We start from the raw sequence: 22472 nt of genomic DNA on the forward strand, positions 1-22472 counted from the left end.
TCAGAGCCTGGTTCCTCTCAAGGTTTCTTCCAGGTTCCAGACTTTCTAGGGAGTTATTCCTAGCCACCCCTCAGAGCCTGGTTCCTCTCTAGGTTTCTTCCTATGTTTTGGCCTTTCTAGGGAGATTAGCTAACGTTAGAACGACATGCCATCACAATATCCAACCTTTCGGGTTTACCAGTCCAATTTTCTAACCGCTAGTCTACCTGCTCTAACCGCTAGGCTACCTGCTCTAACCGCTAGGCTACCTGCTCTAACCGCTAGGCTACCTGCTCTAACCGCTAGGCTACCTGCTCTAACCGCTAGGCTACCTGCTCTAACCGCTAGGCTACCTGCTCTAACCGCTAGGCTACCTGCTCTAACCGCTAGGCTACCTGCTCTAACCGCTAGGCTACCTGCTCTAACCGCTAGGCTACCTGCTCTAACCGCTAGGCTACCTGCTCTAACCGCTAGGCTACCTGCTCTAACCACTAGGCTACCTGCTCTAACCACAAGGCTACCTACTCTAACCACGAGGCTACCTGCTCTAACCACTAGGCTAGCTGCTCTAACCACTAGGCTACCTGCTGCTCTGTTAATGATAATGTAATAACAATGTCCCAGTGATATGTATACCCATGGCTGATTCCAGAGGACGCTGGTCACAAGAATGGGCTGGGAAATACACTGGGCCACACAAACACTAAATAGCTAGCTACCTAGTTTAGCTAGAAAAGAAAAGATGGCCCGTCTGGTTAGCATCTAAAACAGCTAGCTAGCTAGTGTTAGTAAGAGAGTTAAATAGCCACAATGGAGCCAAATTGAATGTAGTTTAGCTAGCTGCTGTTACCATATAGCGAGCTACAGTTACGCTGAACCAACCAACTAAACAATTAAGCAATTTTAACAGCATGCCATCACAATATCCAACCTCTTACTTTCCATTCCATTCCGTCCCCTGGACGACACTAGCTAGTCATTCTACAGGTAGCTACATCCTAGCTTCCACTCAACCTTCCATAACAGTCTGTGTTGTAGCTACATCCTAGCTTCCACTCAACCTTCCATAACAGTCTGTGTGGTAGCTACATCCTAGATTTCACTCAACCTTCCATAACATTCTGTGTTGTAGCTACATCCTAGATTTCACTCAACCTTCCATAGCAGTCTGTTGTAGCTACACATTCAATAGCTTTTAACTCAATCTTCCATAGCAGTCTGTTGTGTAGCTACATGCTAGCATTAACTCAACCTTCCATAGCAGTCTGTGTTGTAGCTACATGCTAGCATTAACTCAACCTTCCATAGCAGTCTGTGTTGTAGCTACATGCTATAGCTTTTAATGCAACCTTCCATAGAGGTCTGTGTTGTAGCTACATGCTATAGCTTTTAATGCAACCTTCCACAGAGGTTTGTGTTGTAACTACATGCTATAGCTTTTAACTCAACCTTCCATAGCAGTCTGTGTTGTAGCTACATTCTATAACATTTAACTCAACCTACCTAGGTTAGCTAGAAAAGAAAATATGGCCTGTCTGGTTAGCATCTTAAACAGCGATCTAGCTAGCTAAGGTTAGTGAGACAGAGTTAGCTAGCCAAAATGGAGCCAACTTGAATGTAATCTAGCTAGCTAGTTTAGCTAGATGCTGTAACCATATAGCTAGCTACACTTAGTTCATTAGATAGTTATGTAGCAATATCAACAAATTACAATGCTGAACTAACCAACTAAACAATTAAGCAATTTAGCAGCATGCCATCACAATATCCAACCTATTACTTTCCATTCCAATCCGTCCCCTGGACGACACTAGCTAGTCATTCTACAGGTAGCTACATCCTAGCTTCCACTCAACCTTCCATAACAGTCTGTGTTGTAGCTACATCCTAGCTTCCACTCAACCTTCCATAACAGTCTGTGTTGTAGCTACATCCTAGCTTTCACTCAACCTTCCATAACATTCTGTGTTGCAGCTACATCCTAGCTTCCACTCAACCTTCCATAACATTCTGTGTTGTAGCTACATCCAAGCTTCCACTCAACCTTCCATAGCAGTCTGTTGTAGCTACATCCTAGCTTCCACTCAACCTTCCATAACATTCTGTGTTGTAGCTACATCCAAGCTTCCACTCAACCTTCCATAGCAGTCTGTTGTAGCTACATCCTAGCTTTCACTCAACCTTTCTTAAATAACAGTCTGTTGTAGCTACATCCTGGCTTTCACTCAACCTTCCAAAACAGTCTGTGTTGTAACTACATCATAGCTGTCACTCAATCTTTAATAACAGTCTGTGTTGTAGCTACATCCAAGCTTTCACCCAACCTTCTGTAACAGTCTGTTCTTCCAATATTCACTCTATTGCGGAATTGACTTATCAGTTGTTAGTTGATTATTACATGTTACAATCTGTATGTAGGCACGTATACTCTCATAGTTGAGATCGGTGAAAGGCCAGTCTCTTTGGTAATGACAAGGAGTGGACTGTTATCTAAAGAGACTGTTACCCAGATTAGGGGCATCAGGCCATGCAAAGGAGTGGACTGGTAAGACACACACCTGTCTATATAAGGTCCCACAGTTGACAGTGCATGTCAGAGCAAAAACCAAGCCATGAGGTCCAAGGAATTGTCCGTAGAGCTCAGAGACAGGATTTTGTTGAGGATCTGGGGAAGGGTGCCAAAACATTTTTGTAGCACTGATGGTCGGTCCCTGTCATTCTTAAAGGGAAGAAGTTTGGAACAAACCAAGACTCTTCCTAGAGATGGCCGCTCGGCCAAACTGAGAAATCGGGGGAGAAGGGCCTTGGTCAGGGAGGTGACCAAGACCCCGAAGGTCACTCTGACAGAGCTCCAGAGTTCCTCTGTGGAGACAGGAGAACCTTCCAGAAGTACAATCATCTCTGCAGCACTCCACCAATCAGGGCGTTTTTGGTAGAGTGGCCAGACAAAAGCCACTCCTCAGTAAAAGGCACATGACAGCCCACTTGAAGTTTGCCAAAAGAAACTAAAGGATTCTCAGACCATGAAAAATAAGATTCTCTGGTCTGATGAAACCAACTCTTTGGCCTGAATGCTAAGCTTCACATCTTGAGGAAACCTGGCACCATCCCTACGGTGAAGCATGGTGGTGGCAGCATCATGCTGTTGGGATGTTTTTCAGCGGCAGGGACTAGGATACTTGTCAGGATCGAGGGAAAGATGAACGAAGCAAAGTACAGAGAGATCCTTGATGAAAACCTGCTCCAGAGAACTCAGGACCTCAGACTGGAGGCGAAGGTTCACCTTCCAACAGGACAATGACCTAAACGCAGAGCCAAGACAACGCAGGAGTATATATACAGTGGGTCAAAAAAAGTATTTAGTCAGCCACCAATTGTGCAAGTTCTCCCACTTAAAAAGATGAGAGAGGCCTTAAATTTTCATCATAGGTACACTTCAACTATGACAGACCAAATGAGAAAAAAAAATCCAGAAAATCACATTGTAGGATTTTTAACAAATTTATTTGCAAATTATGGTGGAAAATAAGTATTTGGTCAATAACAAAAGTTTATCTCAATACTTTTTTTATACCCTTTGTTGGCAATGACAGAGGTCAAACGTTTTCTGTAAGTCTTCACAAGGTTTTCACACACTGTTGCTGGTATTTTGGCCCATTCCTCCATGCAGATCTCCTCTAGAGCAATTATGTTTTGTGGCTGTTACTGGGCAACACAGACTTTCAACTCCCTCCAAAGATTTTCTATGGGGTTGAGATCTGGAGACTGGCTAGGCCACTCCAGGACCTTGAAATGCTTCTTACGAAGCCACTCCTTCATTGCCCGGGTGGTGTGTTTGGGATCATTGTCATGCTGAAAGACCCAGCCACGTTTCATCCAATGCCCTTGCTGATGGAAGGAGGTTTTCACTCAAATCTCACGATACATGGCTCCATTCATTCTTTCCTTTACACGGATCAGTCGTCCTGGTGCCTTTGAAGAAAAACAGCCTCAAAGCTTGATGTTTCCACTCCCATGCTTCACAGTAGGTATGGTGTTCTTTGGATGCAACTCAGCATTCTTTGTCCTCCAAACACGACGAGTTGCGTTTTTACCAAAAAGTTATATTTTGGTTTCATCTGACCATATGACATTCTCCCAATCTTCTTCTGGATCATCCAAATGCTCTCTAGCAAACTTCAGACGGGCCTGGACATGTACTGGTTTAAGCAGGGGGACACGTCTGGCACTGCAGGATTTGAGTCCCTGGCGGCGTAGTGTGTTACTGGTAGTAGGCTTTGTTACTTTGGTCCCAGCTCTCTGCAGGTCATTCACTAGGTCCCCCCGTGTGGTTTTAGGATTTTTGCTCACCGTTCTTGTGATCATTTTGACCCCACGGAGTGAGATCTTGCGAGGAGCCCCAGATCAAGGGAGATTATCAGTGGTCTTGTATGTCTTCCATTTCCTAATAATTGCTTCCACAGTTGATTTCTTCAAACCAAGCTGCTTACCTATTGCAGATTCAGTCTTCCCAGCCTGGTGCAGGTCTACAATTTTGTTTCTGGTGTCCTTTGACAGCTCTTTGGTCTTGGCCATAGTGGAGTTTGGAGTGTGACTGTTTGAGGTTGTGGACCGGTGTCTTTTATACTGATAACAAGTTCAAACAGGTGCCATGAATACAGGTAATGAGTGGAGGACAGAGGACCCTCTTAAAGAAGAAGTTACAGGTCTGTGTGAGCCAGCAATCTTGCTTGTTTGTAGGTGACCAAATACTTATTTCCCACCATAATTTGCAAATAAATTCATTAAAAATCCTACAATGTGATTTTCTGGATGAGTTTTTTAGCATTTTGTCTGTCATAGTTGAAGTGTACCTTACAGGCCTTACATACCTTACCTTACAAAATTACAGGCCTCTCTCATATTTTTAAGTTGGAGAACTTGCACAATTGGTGGCTGACTAAATACTTTTTTTGCCCCACTGTATATCTATATATTCCATATAGACCTTTAGCATTCAGTGGCCTATAGCTGTATATATATATATATATATATATATATATATATATATATATATATATATATATATATATCCCATATAGACCTTTAGCACTCAGTGGCCTATAGCCGTATATATATATATATATATATATCTATATATACATATATATCCCATATAGACCTTAAGCACTTGGTGGCCTATAGCTGTATATATATATATCTATATATCCATATAGACCTTTAGCACTTGGTGGCCTATAGCCGTATATATATCAATATATCTGTTAAGGGAATTTTTATCAATGATGACTAATTATGTATACATTTCAATCAGGACTGACTAGTCCAAATGCTATTATGTACTGTACATATACATTTTCTCTCTTGCTCCCATTCCCAATTGTATATAATATAGTCAGGAGTTTAGAACAGTGCCTTGGTAGAAATGGATGAACTATTTCCAGATGGCAGGGACGGACTATCTCTAGACTGTCTAGAATGCTATCTACACGGACTGACCTTGGCTACAGGCAAGGAGGGAAGGCTCGAGAACTATAGGGCCTCTCTACCGGTGTCATGAAGAGATAGAACATTTAGAAAACGCTGATGTTATTTTCAGTTTATAACCTGTGGAAAAATGTGTATATACCAGTACGCTCTTGAATTAAACGCTGTTACCTGACTTTTAAGACCGGGGCTCTGTCCATTCTTATAAAATATATATAGGGTCTTACAAACCCTTAAATGCATTGATAGAGTATTTAATTCTGATTGGGAAACAATACAGAGGAATTTAGAATTCCACGAACAATATCCCATATAGACCTTTAGCACTTGGTGGACTATAGCCGTATCTATATATCTATATATGTTATGTACTTGAGTGAAGACCCAAAAGCGGTTTAACAGAAACAGAGTTCTTTTAATGAAAAAACAGGAATGGCATAGATCCTCTTCCGACGTTGTCAATGGCACAATAGAATACCCGCAGAGAGGGCGACAAATGAAACATAAAGTCCCTCTGATGAATAGCTGGGTAGCGGCGACAGGCTGCAGGTCGCTCTGGGTTGGTGCGGGTCACAGAGGAACGGTGGTAGCTGATCACACGTAGCATATGATGAACTGGACACGGTGCAAACAAAAGATAGTTAGTAGTGTACAGGATGCACCTGCCAGGCAGACTCCGACAGGATAGGACTAGGAGGAAGCAAACGAGACGATAGCTTGCTTCTGGCATGAGAAACACAAACGAGAATCTGACACCGAAAGTAGCAGGAACAGAGAGAGAAATAGAGACCTAATCAGAGGGAAAAAAGGGAACAGGTGGGGAAAGGGTGAACGAGCTAGTTAGGGGAGATGAGGAACAGCTGGGGAAGGAGAGAAAGAGAAGGTAACCTAATAAGACCAGCAGAGAAAGACAGAGTGAAGAGAAAGGACAGGAACAGACATAATAAGACATGACAGTCCCCCCCCCACTCACCGAGCGCCTCCTGGCGCACTTGAGGAGGAAACCTGGCGGCAACGGAGGAAATCATCGATCAGCGAACGGTCCAGCACGTCCCGAGAGGGAACCCAACTCCTCTCCTCAGGACCGTACCCCTCCCAATCCACTAGGTACTGATGACCACGGCCCCGAGGACGCATGTCCAAAATCTTACGAACCCTGTAGATAGGTGCGCCCTCGACAAGGATGGGGGGGGGGGAGCGGGGGCGCGAAGAACGGGCTTAACACAGGAGACATGGAAGACCGGGTGAACGCGACGAAGATATCGCGGGAGAAGAAGTTGCACTGCGACAGGATTAATGACTTGAGAAATACGGAACGGACCAATGAACCGCGGGGTCAACTTGCGAGAAGCTGTCTTAAGGGGAAGGTTCTGAGTGGAGAGCCATACTCTCTGACCGCAACAATATCTAGGACTCTTGGTTCTACGCTTATTAGCGGCCCTCACAGTCTGCGCCCTATAACGGCAAAGTGCCGACCTGACCCCCTTCCAGGTGCGCTCGCAACGCTGGACAAAAGCCTGAGCGGAGGGGACGCAGGACTCGGCGAGCTGAGAAGAGAACAGCGGTGGTTGGTACCCGAGGCTACTCTGAAAAGGAGATAGACCGGTAGCAGACGAAGGAAGCGAGTTGTGGGCGTACTCTGCCCAGGGGAGCTGTTCTGACCAAGACGCAGGGTTACGAAAAGAAAGACTGCGTAAGATGCGACCAACAGTCTGATTGGCCCGTTCGGCTTGACCGTTAGACTGGGGATGGAAGCCGGACGAGAGACTGACGGAAGCCCCAATCAAACGGCAAAACTCCCTCCAAAATTGAGACGTGAACTGCGGGCCTCTGTCCGAAACGACGTCTGACGGAAGGCCATGAATTCGGAAAACATTCTCGATAATGATCTGAGCCGTCTCCTTAGCAGAAGGGAGCTTAGCGAGAGGAATGAAATGAGCCGCATTAGAGAATCTATCGACAACCGTAAGAATAACTGTCTTCCCCGCTGATGAAGGCAGTCCGGTGATAAAATCTAAAGCGATGTGAGACCACGGTCGAGAGGGAATGGGAAGCGGTCTGAGACGGCCGGCAGGAGGAGAGTTCCCAGATTTAGTCTGCGCGCAGACCGAACAAGCAGCGACAAATCGACGCGTGTCACGTTCCCGAGTGGGCCACCAGAAACGCTGGCGAATGGAAGCGAGCGTACCCCGAACGCCGGGGTGGCCGGCTAACTTGGCAGAGTGGGCCCACTGAAGAACGGCCAGACGAGTAGGAACGGGAACGAACAGAAGGTTCCTAGGACAAGCTCGCGGCGACGGAGTGTGAGTGAGTGCTTGCTTTACCTGCCTCTCAATTCCCCAGACAGTCAACCCGACAACACGCCCCTCAGGGAGAATCCCCTCGGGGTCGGTGGAGACCTCAGAAGAACTGAAGAGACGAGATAAAGCATCAGGCTTGGTGTTCTTAGAGCCCGGACGATAAGAAATAACGAACTCGAAACGAGCGAAAAACAGAGCCCAATGAGCCTGACGCGCATTAAGTCGTTTGGCTGAACGGATGTACTCAAGGTTCCTATGGTCAGTCCAAACGACAAAAGGAACGGTCGCCCCCTCCAACCACTGTCGCCATTCGCCTAGGGCTAAGCGGATGGCGAGCAGTTCGCGATTACCAACATCATAGTTACGTTCCGACGGCGATAAGCGATGAGAAAAAAACGCGCAAGGATGGACCTTGCCGTCAGAGAGGGAGCGCTGAGAAAGAATGGCTCCCACGCCCACCTCTGACGCGTCAACCTCAACAACAAACTGTCTAGAGATGTCAGGTGTAACAAGAATAGGTGCGGATGTAAAACGATTCTTGAGAAGATCAAAAGCTCCCTGGGCGGAAACGGACCACTTAAAGCACGTCTTAACAGAAGTAAGGGCTGTGAGGGGAGCTGCCACCTGACCGAAATTACGGATGAAACGACGATAGAAATTCGCGAAGCCAAGAAAGCGCTGCAGCTCGACGCGTGACTTAGGAACGGGCCAATCAATGACAGCCTGGACCTTAGCGGGATCCATCTTAATGCCCTCAGCGGAAATAACGGAACCGAGAAAAGGGACAGAGGGGGCATGAAAAGTGCACTTCTCAGCCTTCACATAAAGACAGTTCTCTAAAAGGCGCTGGAGGACGCGGCCGCACGTGCTGAACATGAATCGGGAGAGACGGTGAAAAAATCAGGATATCGTCCATGTAAACGAAAACAAAAATGTTCAGCATGTCTCTCAGGACGTCGTTAACTAGTGCCTGAAAGACAGCTGGAGCGTTAACGAGGCCGAAAGGAAGAACCCGGTATTCAAAGTGCCCTAACGGAGTGTTAAACGCCGTCTTCCACTCGTCCCCCTCCCTGATGCGCACGAGATGGTAGGCGTTACGAAGGTCCAATTTGGTGAAAAACCTGGCTCCCTGCAGGATCTCGAAGGCTGAAGACATAAGAGGAAGCGGATAACGATTCTTAACTGTTATGTCATTCAGCCCTCGATAATCCACGCATGGGCGCAGGGACCCGTCCTTCTTCTGAACAAAAAAAAACCTCGCTCCGGCGGGAGAGGAGGAGGAGACTATGGTACCGGCGTCGAGCGATACAGACAAATAATCCTCGAGAGCCTTACGTTCGGGAGCCGACAGAGAGTATAATCTACCCCGGGGGGGGGAGTAGTTCCCGGAAGGAGATCAATACTACAGTCATACGACCGGTGTGGAGGGAGAGAAGTGGCCTTGGAACGACTGAACACCGTGCGCAGATCGTGATACTCCTCCGGCACCCCTGTCAAATCACCAGGCTCCTCCTGTGAAGAAGAGACAGAGGAAACAGGAGGGATAGCAGACATTAAACAGGTCACATGACAAGAAACATTCCAGGATAGGATAGTATTACTAGACCAATTAATAGAAGGGTTATGGCGAACTAGCCAGGGATGACCCAAAACAACAGGTGTAAAAGGTGAACGAAAAATTAAAAAAGAAATGGTTTCGCTATGATTACCAGAGACAGTGAGGGTTAAAGGCAGCGTTTCACGCTGAATCTTGGGGAGAGAACTACCATCTAAAGCGAACAAGGCCGTGGGATCCCTTAACTGTCTGAGAGGAATGTCATGTTCCCGAGCCCAGGTCTCGTCCATAAAACAGCCCTCCGCCCCAGAGTCTATCAAGGCACTGCAGGAAGCAGATGAACCGGTCCAGCGGAGATGGACCGGAAAGGTAGTGCAGGATCTTGAAGGAGAGACCTGAGTAGTTGCGCTCACCAGTAGCCCTCCTCTTACTGATGAGCTCTGGCTTTTACTGGGCATGAGGTGACAAAATGACCAGCGGAGCCGCAGTAGAGACAGAGGCGGTTGGTGATTCTCCGTTCCTTCTCTTTGGCCGAGATGCGGATACCCCCCAGCTGCATAGGCTCAGCATCCGAGCCGGCGGAGGAGGGTGGCAGTGATGCGGCAGGTGGCAGTGATGCGGAGATGGGGGCAACGGAAAACGCGAGCTCCTTTCCACGAGCTCGGCGACGAAGATCAAACCGTCGCTCTATGCGAATAGCGAGAGCTATTAAGGAGTCCAGGCTGGAAGGAACCTCCCGGGAGAGAATCTCATCCTTAACCTCGGCGAGGAGACCCTCCAGAAAACGAGCGAGCAAAGCCGGCTCGTTCCAGTCACTAGAGGCAGCGAGAGTGCGAAACTCAATAGAATAATCCGTTATGGATCGATTCCCCTGACATAGGGAAGACAGGGCCCTGGAAGCCTCTTCCCCAAAAACAGAACGGTCAAAAACCCGTATCATCTCCTCCTTAAAGTCCTGATACTGGTTAATACACTCAGCCCTCGCCTCCCAGATTGCCGTGCCCCACTCACGCGCCCGTCCGGAAAGGAGAGAAATGACGTAGGCGATGCGAGCTGTGCTCCTGGAGTAAGTGTTGGGCTGGAGAGAAAACACCACATCACACTGAGTGAGGAATGAGCGGCACTCAGTGGGCTCCCCAGAGTAACACGGCAGGTTATTGATCCTGGGCTCCGGAGACTCGGAAACCCTGGAAGTGGGCGGTGGATCGAGGTGGAGTTGGTGAACCTGTCTTGTGAGGTCGGAGACTTGGGCGGCCAGGGTCTCAACGGCATGTCGAGCAGCAGACAATTCCTCCTCGTGTCTGCCTAGCATCGCTCCCTGGATCTCGACGGCGGAGTGAAAAGGGTCCGGAGCCGCTGGGTCCATTCTTGGTCAGATTCTTCTGTTATGTACTTGAGTGAAGACCCAAAAGCGGTTTAACAGAAACAGAGTTCTTTTAATGAAAAAACAGGAATGGCATAGATCCTCTTCCGACGTTGTCAATGGCACAATAGAATACCCGCAGAGAGGGCGACAAATGAAACATAAAGTCCCTCTGATGAATAGCTGGGTAGCGGCGACAGGCTGCAGGTCGCTCTGGGTCGGTGCGGGTCACAGAGGAACGGTGGTAGCTGATCACACGTAGCATATGATGAACTGGACACGGTGCAAACAAAAGATAGTTAGTAGTGTACAGGATGCACCTGCCAGGCAGACTCCGACAGGATAGGACTAGGAGGAAGCAAACGAGACGATAGCTTGCTTCTGGCATGAGAAACACAAACGAGAATCTGACACCGAAAGTAGCAGGAACAGAGAGAGAAATAGAGACCTAATCAGAGGGAAAAAAGGGAACAGGTGGGGAAAGGGTGAACGAGCTAGTTAGGGGAGATGAGGAACAGCTGGAGAAGGAGAGAAAGAGAAGGTAACCTAATAAGACCAGCAGAGAGAGACAGAGTGAAGAGAAAGGACAGGAACAGACATAATAAGACATGACAATATATCCATATATATCCCATATAGACCTTTAGCACTTGGTGGACTATAGCCGTATCTATATATCTATATATCCATATATATCCCATATAGACCTTTAGCACTTGGTGGCCTATAGACGTATCTATATATCTATATATATCCCATAAAGACCTTTAGCACTTGGTGGCCTATAGACGTATCTATATATCTATATATATCCCATATAGACCTTTAGCACTCAGTGGCCTATAGCCGTATATATATCTCATATATATCCCATATAGACCTTTAGAACTCAGTGGCCTATAGCTGTATATATATATCTATATATCCATATAGACCTTTAGAACTCAGTGGCCTATAGCCGTGTATATTTCAATATATATCCATATAGACCTTTAGCACTTGGTGGACTATAGCCGTATATATATATATCTATATATCCATATATATCCCATATATATCCCATATAGACCTTCAGCACTTGGAGGCCTATAGCCGTATATATCTATATATCTATATATCTATATATATCCCATATAGACCTTTAGCAAAAGAGGCTTTATATGAGGCAGGTGAACTTGCAACAGCAGCAATTCAACAGTATTTAATGTGAGATCTTCTCTAAACAGATTAAACTCTAGTCATATTACTTCAACAGTATTTAATGTGAGATCTTCTCTAAGCAGGAATATGGCTCTGAACATACAGCAACACCTCCCCCATTGTATACAGCAACACCTCCCCCATTGTATACAGCAACACCTCCCCCATTGTAAACAGCAACACCTCCCCCATTGTAAACAGCAACACCTCCCCCATTGTAAACAGCAACACCTCCCCCATTGTAAACAGCAACACCTCCCCCATTGTAAACAGCAACACCTCCCCCATTGTATACAGCAACACCTCCCCCATTGTAAACAGCAACACCTCCCCCATTGTAAACAGCAACACCTCCCCCATTATATACAGCAACACCTCCCCCATTGTAAACAGCAACACCTCCCCCATTGTAAACAGCAACACCTCCCCCATTGTAAACAGCAACACCTCCCCCATTGTAAACAGCAACACCTCCCCCATTGTAAACAGCAACACCTCCCCCATTATATACAGCAACACCTCCCCCATTGGCATTCCTGTCTTTTCTGTAGATGTTATATACCTGTATTGCTCCTGCTGTATCAAAGGAAATATCTAAGTGAGTTTCAGAGGTGGCCAGTATATGAACGTTATCCGATGTTAACAAGTTATTGATTTCATGAACCTTATTTCTAAGGCTACATATATTAATAATTAACAAATTAATATATATATATCTATTCTTAGCACTTTCCTGCTTATCAGAGATAAGAGATACGTCTTATTAATTTGATATATAATTAATAATAATAATAAATATAATTAATTCAGTCAAACAAACAGATAAGATTAACAAATATAATGAACAGACTAGGTCTATACTGCTCCTACAAGGTGTAACAATATATCATGCAGAGGAACACAGAGTGGACAAAACATTAAGAACGCCTTCCTAATAGAATGGTGTGGGTGTATACTGGTCACAAAAAAATAACACGAGTAGACCGTGGATTGGCCAGCTCATTGTCCTCAAGACCGTTGATTGGCCAGTTCATCCTCCTCAGGGAGATGTTCTATTGGGAAATAGTAATTTTTAAATTCCATCTGTAATTTATGCTTTGGCCTCAAATACTAGAATCGGACGAGTCAACAACATTATTTGGATATGAGCTCGGAAAGGATTAACTTTAAAAAGTTAGATTTTCACAGGACAGTTACTTTAAAAGAACGTTATTAACCGGTTACCATACTATTAAAATAATGCTTCTGTTCCAGTACGCTAGAGATCACTTTCTTTCCCGGTTCTGTTTCTGTTCCTCAATAAAACACATTTTTTTGCGGTTTTCTGTTCTGTTTTCTGAACTGGTTCCAACTCCTGGGGTCATTGTTAAGACTGTGTGGGTTCTCTCATGCCTTTTCAGGTTCCCTATCTGGGTAAAACCCTTTCCACACTGGGAACATTGGAAAGGCTTCTCGCCTGTGTGTATTAATTTATGGTCCTTCAGATTCCCTAACCGTGTAAAACCCTTTCCACATTGGGAGCATTGGAAAGGTTTCTCTCCTGTGTGTAATTTTATATGTTTTTTTAGGTTCCCTAACTTGGTAAAATCTTTTCCACACATAGAGCAATGGTAAGATGTCTCCCCTGTGTGTGTTCTTTCATGCTCCTTCAGGCTCCCTAAACTTTTAAAACTATTTCCACACTGGGAACATTGGAACAGCTTCTCTCCTGTGTGTATTCTCTCATGCTTTTTCAAGTTCCCTAACAGGGTAAAAACCTTTCCACACTGGGAGCATTGGAAAGGCTTCTCTCCTGTGTGAACTATTTTATGTTCTTTCAGGCTCCCTAACTGTGCAAAACTCTTTCCACACTGGGAACATTGGAAAGTTCTCTCTCCTGTGTGCATTCTCTCATGCCTTTTCAGGTTCCCTAACTGGGTAAAACCACTTCCACACTGGGAACATTGGAAAGGCTTCTCTCCTGTGTGCATTATTTGATGGTCCTTCAGGTTCCCTAACCGTGTAAAACTCTTTCCACACTGGGAACATTGGAAAGGCTTCTCGCCTGTGTGTATTCTTTTATGATCCTTCAGGTTTCCTAACCGTGTAAAACTCTTTCCACATTGGGTGCATTGGAAAGGTTTCTCTCCTGTGTGTAATTTTATATGTTTTTTTAGGTTCTTTAACTTGGTAAATTTCTTTTCACACAGAGAGCAATGGTAAGATGTCTCCCCTGTGTGTATGCTTTCATGAGCTTTCAGGCTCCCTAGCCGTGTAAAACTCTTTCCACACTGGGAACATTGGAAAGGCTTCTCTCCTGTATGTGTTCGCTCATGCTTTTTCAAGTTCCCTAACAGAATAAAACCCTTTCCACACTGGGAACATTGGAAAGGCTTCTCTCCTGTGTGAACTATTTTATGTTCTTTCAGGCTCCACAACCGTGTGAAACTCTTTCCACACTGGGAACATTGGAAAGTTCTCTCTCCTGTGTGCATTCTCTCATGCCTTTTCAGGTTCCCTAACTGAGTAAAACCATTTCCACACTGGGAGCATTGGAAAGGCTTCTCTCCTGTGTGTACTCTTTTATGGTCCTTCAGGTTCCCTAACCGTGTAAAACCCTTTCCACACTGGGAGCATTGGAAAGGCTTCTCTCCTGTGTGTAATTTTGCATGTTTTTTAGGTTCCCTAAGTTGGTAAAACCTTTTCCACACTGAGAGCAGTGGTAAGGCTTTTCTCCTGTGTGTGTTCTGTCATGCTCTTTCAGCTTCCATAACCACTTAAAACTCTTATTACACTGCGAGCAGGGGTGTCGTCTCGCTGGTTTGGGCGTCTCTGGGTCTGGTTCCTCTGAAGGACTCTTCCTGCTGTCAGAGTGAGAGTCTGGTCTCTCTCCTGCCAAAGACAGAGTATTTGGTTAAACAGAGAGACCTAAATTAAAGCTCCAAATTATAAAACTGTTTACTCTGGACTAGATTGTCTCAACATAAAACTGTTTACTCTGGACTAGATTGTCTCAACATTGTCTCAACTGTACATTTGGATTCTGTTGATTGCCGGTAGTTGATTGATTGATTCTGTTGATTGCCGGTAGTTGATTGATTGATTTTGTTGATTGCCGGTAGTTGATTGATTTTGTTGATTGCCGGTAGTTGATTGATTGATTTTGTTGATTGCCGGTAGTTGATTGATTGATTTTGTTGATTGCCGGTAGTTGATTGATTGATTCTGTTGATTGCCGGTAGTTGATTGGTGTTCCCTGTGTGGAATTCCAGATCTCTGGTTTAGTGTTCCCTGCGTGGAATTCCGGATCTCTGGTTTAGTGTTCCCTGCGTGGAATTCCGGATTTCTGGTATTGTTTGGAACTGCGGATCTGCTGTTCAAGAACACCGAGTTAATCTTAGCCTATATGCTGCCCTACAGTCCCTTGACATTTTGGCCCTGATGGAGACATGGATGACCCTAGAGAACACTGCTACTGGTCATCGCGGTGGTGGTACAGGGCTACACATTTCTCCTAAGTGGAGATTTTCTCTTTTCTCCCTCACCTGTCCATCTCCACATTTGAATTCCATGCTGTCACTTTTCCACTCAAGCTTAACATTGTCATCTACCAGGTGCCCTTGGAGAGTTCCTCAATGATCTTGAGACCTTGATAAGCTAATTTCCTGTCGATGGCTCACCGCTCTTTGTACTTGGCGACTTCAACCTCCCGACGTCTGCCTTCAAGTAATTTATTTCCAACTCTCTCATTCCCAATCACCTCCCACTTTCCCAGTCCCCTCCCACTTTCCCAGTCACCTCCCACTTCACAAGACAGGCAATATGCTGGACCTCATCTTTACTAGAGGCTGTTCTCCTACTAATCTCACTGCATCCCCCCTCCAGGTCTCTAATCACAACTTTGTTTCCTTTTCGGTCTCGCTTTCCTCCAACCCCTAACCACTCAGACCGTACCCAGATGGTCATGCACCACCGCAAACTCTCTCTCTCTCTCTCTCAACCACTTTGACGACATCCACTACTCATCCGCTCAGCCTATTGAGTCCACTGGTCTCATCCACTCAGCCTATTGAGTTTACTGGTCTCGTCCACTGGTCTCATCCACTCAGCCTATTGAGTCCACTGGTCTCATCCACTCAGCCTATTGAGTTTACTGGTCTCATCCACTCAGCCTATTGAGTCCACTGGTCTCATCCACTCAGCCTATTGAGTCCACTGGTCTCATCCACTCAGCCTATTGAGTTTACTGGTCTCATCCACTCAGCCTATTGAGTTTACTGGTCTCATCCACTCAGCCTATTGAGTTTACTGGTCTCATCCACTCAGCCTATTGAGTTTACTGGTCTCATCCACTCAGCCTATTGAGTTTACTGGTCTCATCCACTCAGCCTATTGAGTCCACTGGTCTCATCCACTCAGCCTATTGAGTTTACTGGTCTCATCCACTCAGCCTATTGAGTCCACTGGTCTCATCCACTCAGCCTATTGAGTTTACTGGTCTCATCCACTCAGCCTATTGAGTCCACTGGTCTCATCCACTCAGCCTATTGAGTCCACTGGTCTCATCCACTCAGCCTATTGAGTTTACTGGTCTCATCCACAGCCTATTGAGTTTACTGGTCTCATCCACTCAGCCTATTGAGTTTACTGGTCTCATCCACTCAGCCTATTGAGTTTACTGGTCTCATCCACTCAGCCTATTGAGTTTACTGGTCTCATCCACTCAGCCTATTGAGTCCACTGGTCTCATCCACTCAGCCTATTGAGTCTACTGGTCTCATCCACTCAGCCTATTGAGTCCACTGGTCTCATCCACTCAGCCTATTGAGTCCACTGGTCTCATCCACTCAGCCTATTGAGTTTACTGGTCTCATCCACTCAGCCTATTGAGTTTACTGGTCTCATCCACTCAGCCTATTGAGTTTACTGATCTCATCCACTCAGCCTATTGAGTTTACTGGTCTCATCCACTCAGCCTATTGAGTTTACTGGTCTCATCCACTCAGCCTATTGAGTTTACTGGTCTCATCCACTCAGCCTATTGAGTCCACTGGTCTCATCCACTCAGCCTATTGAGTTTACTGGTCTCATCCACTCAGCCTATTGAGTCCACTGGTCTCATCCACTCAGCCTATTGAGTTTACTGGTCTCATCCACTCAGCCTATTGAGTTTACTGGTCTCATCCACTCAGCCTATTGAGTTTACTGGTCTCATCCACTCAGCCTATTGAGTCCACTGGTCTCATCCACTCAGCCTATTGAGTTTACTGGTCTCATCCACTCAGCCTATTGAGTTTACTGGTCTCATCCACTCAGCCTATTGAGTCCACTGGTCTCATCCACTCAGCCTATTGAGTCCACTGGTCTCATCCACTCAGCCTATTGAGTCCACTGGTCTCATCCACTCAGCCTATTGAGTTTACTGGTCTCATCCACTCAGCCTATTGAGTCCACTGGTCTCATCCACTCAGCCTATTGAGTTTACTGGTCTCATCCACTCAGCCTATTGAGTTTACTGGTCTCATCCACTCAGCCTATTGAGTCCACTGGTCTCATCCACTCAGCCTATTGAGTCCACTGGTCTCATCCACTCAGCCTATTGAGTCCACTGGTCTCATCCACTCAGCCTATTGAGTTTACTGGTCTCATCCACTCAGCCTATTGAGTCCACTGGTCTCATCCACTCAGCCTATTGAGTTTACTGGTCTCATCCACTCAGCCTATTGAGTCCACTGGTCTCATTCACTCAGCCTATTGAGTTTACTGGTCTCATCCACTCAGCCTATTGAGTCCACTGGTCTCATCCACTCAGCCTATTGAGTCCACTGGTCTCATCCACTCAGCCTATTGAGTTTACTGGTCTCGTCCACTCAGCCTATTGAGTTTACTGGTCTCATCCACTCAGCCTATTGAGTTTACTGGTCTCGTCCACTCAGCCTATTGAGTTTACTGGTCTCGTCCACTCAGCCTATTGAGTTTACTGGTCTCATCCACTCAGCCTATTGAGTTTACTGGTCTCCTCCACTCAGCCTATTGAGTTTACTGGTCTCATCCACTCAGCCTATTGAGTCCACTGGTCTCATCCACTCAGCCTATTGAGTCCACTGGTCTCATCCACTCAGCCTATTGAGTCCACTGGTCTCATCCACTGGTCTCATCCACTGGTCTCATCCACTCAGCCTATTGAGTTTACTGGTCTCATCCACTCAGCCTATTGAGTTTACTGGTCTCATCCACACAGAACTACCCTACGCCTTGACCTCTTTCTCCCCTTTCTCTACAGATTAAATCCTACGACTAGTGAGGTCTGGCTGCCCAAAAACCTGCCCGCTTGACCCCATCCCCTCCTCCCTTCTACAGACCATCTCTGGAGACCTTCTCCCATTCCTCACTTCCCTCAACTCATCCCTGACCACTGGCCGCGTCCCCTCTCTCCTCTCCTCCTGACCATCTCTGGAGACCTTCTCCCATTCCTCACTTCCCTCCTCAACTCATCCCTGACCACTGGCCGCGTCCCCTCCTCCCTCCTCCATCCTCTCCTCCCTCCTCTTGACCATCTCTGGAGACCTTCTCCCATTCCTCACTTCCCTCCTCAACTCATCTCTGACCACTGGCCGCGTCCCCTCTGCCTTCAAAATGGCCCTAGTCGCTCCCCCTCCTCAAGAAACCAAAAACTCGAGTCATCTGATGTTAAAAAACTACAGCTATCCCTTCTTTCTTTCCCTTCTTTCTTTCCTTTCCAAAGCACTTGAGCGTTCTGTCACTGATCAACTTTTTCGTTATCCTCTCTCCGAGAACGATCTTTTGACTCTAACCAGTCAGACGGCAAGGCGGGTCAATCAACCGAGACTGCTCATCTCTGTGTCCTGGAGACTACCAAAGCAGTTGACTCTCTCTCTCTCTCTGTTCTCATCCTCCTAGATCTATCTGCTGCTTTCAACACTATGAATCATCAGATCCTCCTCTCCGTCCTCTCAGGATTGGGCGTCTCAGTCTCTATCAGATCCTCCTCCCCATCCTCTCAGGACTGGGTGTTTCAGGCTCTATCAGATCCTCCTCTCTATTCTCTCAGGACTGGGCGTCTCAGGCTCTGAAACACTCTTGAATCCTAACTGACAGGCCACTCATACCAGGTGACGTTCAGAGGATCTGTGTCTGCACTACGCACTCTTGCTACTGGTGTCCCCCAAGGCTTGGTTCTAGGCCCTTTCTTCTTCGATCTATACACCAAGTCACTCAGCTCTGTCATATCCTCACATGGTCTCTCCTATCACTGCTATGAGGATGAAACTCAACTACTTTTCTCCTTCCCCCCTTCTGAAACCCAGATGAAGACATGTATCTCTGTGTGCCTGAAACTTGGATGTCGGCCACCTCAAACTCAACCTCGAGAAGTCAGAGCTGCTCTTTCTCCATCACGGTTGACACGCTGTCTTCCTCCCAGAGTGCAAAGAACGTTGGCGTGACCCTTTGACAACACCCTGACGTTCTCTGCAAACGTCAAATCAGTGACTCACTCCTGCAGGGTCGTGGTCTACAACATCTGTAGATTACGACCTTACCTCACACAGGAAGTAGCGCAGGTAATAATACTTGCCTACAGAGCAGCAAGAGGAACTGCCCCTCCCTACTTTCAGGCTATGCTCAAACCCTACACCCCAACCGGAGCACTCTGCTCTGCAACCTAAAGTCTCTTGGCCCTCCCACCCTAACGGGAGTGTGGATCCCGCTCTGCCCAGTCCAAGCACTTCTCTGTCATGGCACCCCAATGATGAGACATGCTTCCCCCTGAAGCTAGGACAACAGAGGCCTCGCCCATCTTCCGAAAAACATCAGAAACATCTTAAACAGCATCTTAAATAATCCTCCTCCTCACCTCGACCCCCCCTAAAAAAATATTGAAACTGAACTCCTTAACAAGCACTTGCACATGATGATCCCTGGGTAATGGCTGTTAGTTCTTCATGATGATCCCTGGGTAATGGCTGTTAGTTCTTCATGATGATCCCTGGGTAATGGCTGTTAGATCTTCATGATGATCCCTGGGTAATGGCTGTTAGTTCTTCATGATGATCCCTGGGTAATAGCTGTTAGTTCTTCATGATCCCTGGGTAATGGCTGTTAGTTCTTCATGATGATCCCTGGGTAATGGCTGTTAGATCTTCATGATGATCCCTGGGTAATGGCTGTTAGATCTTCATGATGATCCCTGGGTAATGGCTGTTAGTTCTTCATGATGATCCCTGGGTAATGGCTGTTAGTTCTTCATGATGATCCCTGGGTAATAGCTGTTAGTTCTTCATGATCCCTGGGTAATGGCTGTTAGTTCTTCATGATGATCCCTGGGTAATGGCTGTTAGTTCTTCATGATGATCCCTGGGTAATGGCTGTTAGTTCTTCATGATGATCCCTGGGTAATGGCTGTTAGTTCTTCATGATGATCCCTGGGTAATAGCTGTTAGTTCTTCATGATGATCCCTGGGTAATGGCTGTTAGTTCTTCATGATGATCCCTGGGTAATGGCTGTTAAGAGTTCCATTTGAATTATCCCTAATCTCCACTGTCCCGCAGCCCTGCTAGGCAATTCATCAACTGATCTCCACTTCTACCATCAATATCAATTACAACCTGTTTAATATCAATATCAATTCCAACCTGTTCTCCTGCCTTTTTTTATTTTAGAACATTCCAGATCAAAATGATCCTTCCTTGTCTTGATTCTGTCCTCTTCATCATTTGAAATCAGAGTTGACTGTAATACATGATATATTAGATATTTCTGCCACGCCCTGACCTTAGTTATCTTTGTTTTCTTTATTATTTGGTTAGGTCAGGGTATGACAAGGGTGGTTTGTTTAGTTTTTGTATTGTCTAGTGGTTTTGTATTGTCTAGTGGTTTTGTATTGTCTAGTGGTTTTGTATTGTCTAGTGGTTTTGTATTGTCTAGTGGTTTTGTATTGTCTAGTGGTTTTGTATGTCTAGTGGTTTTGTATGTCTAGTGGTTTTGTATGTCTAGTGGTTTTGTATGTCTAGTGGTTTTGTATGTCTAGTGGTTTTGTATGTCTAGTGGTTTTGTATTGTCTAGGGGTTTTGCTAGTCTGGTGATTATATGTCTATGGTTGTCTCTGATTGGGAACGATATTTAGGTAGCCATATTCCTTGGTTATTTTTTGGGTTGTTATTGTCTATGTGTAGTTGCCTGTCAGCACTCGTGTTATATAGCTTCACGTTCGTTTTCTTTCTTTGTTAGTTCGTTTAGTGTTTTTCCTTCATTAAAAGAAGAATGTATGCTTATCACGCTGCGCCTTGGTCTCATCAATATGACGAACGTGACAATTTCAGTCAGATCAGTCTGTCTAACTTACAACAACAACAAACGAAGGGGCTAATAATAACACCATTGATATATAATCATATTTAAAATATATATAATGAATTTGCTGTCATGTGATGTCGAGTATAGAGACTGAGCAAAGCACTACAGAGAGGTATTAAGCAAAGTTTTAAAATGTTGTTTAAAAATTAAATTAAGCATTTGAACCATTAACGTTAGCTTTTTCCAATTCCTACATATCCAAGTGTAGAATGTAAAATCACACTGGTGTTAATCAGATCAATGTCCCTGTTTTATAAGACAGTACTCACTGTATTTACTGGTGTTAATCAGATCAATGTCCCTGTTTTATTAGATAGTACTCACTGTATTTACTGGTGTTAATCAGATCAATGTCCCTGTTTTATAAAGATAGTACTCACTGTATTTACTGGTGTTAATCAGTTCTCCAGTCTTCTCTTCTTCGTCCTCCAATGTGACAGTAATCTCCTCCTCCTCTTTCTCCTTCACTCCAAAAACGTCTTCCTCTTCTTTCACTGTAACAGTCATGTCTCCTTCCTCCTTCATTCCAAAAACTGCATCCTCCTCTTTCTCTTCCTCCTCTTCTTCTTTCAAGGTAGCCAACATCCTCCTCTTTACTCTGAAAACGTCTTCCTCTTCTTTCACTGTAACCTCTTCCTCTTTTATTGTAACATCCTCACCCTCTACTTGTAATTACTGTGACAGCCTCCTCTTCTTTCTCGAGTGTCTTTCTCCGTCCAGCAGACCCCCTCTTCTTTAACAGGAGGAGAGTTATTAACTTCGTGACCTCCTGTCATGGGGTGTTAGCTTGGTACCTTACTAGCATCAGCGACTAGCTTAGTCTTATTGCTAACTTAGCCAGCTAGCTAGATGTCTAACCACGTCAATATGAAATTAAACGGGGTAACAGCTAGACGACATAAATGTGTTTAAAACACATATAAACGCCAGCAAGCCGTTCGCACTACCCTCTGAAGGCTTCTAAAGAGCTCCAATATTTCGGCTCTAGTGGCTAGTAAGCTACCGAGGTGGCTGAACTGTTCATGTTGATGACGCGATCCGTCCACTATATTATACGTCACACTCTGGCAGCGTCGCCTGAACATAAAAGACGCACATCGCCATCTGCTGATTGGAGTGGTCAACGCAGTTGAGATAAGAAAAAAGAAATTCATACAAAACGTGGTTCATTTAATTTAATTCATTAATATATTATTGTATTGAGACGTACAAAGGAAAGCATGTGATGATTGA

General features: G+C 45.5%; 1 pseudogene; it reads right to left on the reverse strand.

Annotated features, from left to right (window-relative positions):
• Window positions 1-12725: 12725 nt before the first annotated feature.
• Window positions 12726-22250, reverse strand: LOC135530445 (gastrula zinc finger protein XlCGF57.1-like; annotated as a pseudogene).
• Between the last annotated feature and the right edge of the window lie 222 nt (window positions 22251-22472).

Source organism: Oncorhynchus masou, chromosome 5 (genome assembly GCF_036934945.1).
Source record: "Oncorhynchus masou masou isolate Uvic2021 chromosome 5, UVic_Omas_1.1, whole genome shotgun sequence".
NCBI classification, from domain to species: domain Eukaryota; kingdom Metazoa; phylum Chordata; class Actinopteri; order Salmoniformes; family Salmonidae; genus Oncorhynchus; species Oncorhynchus masou.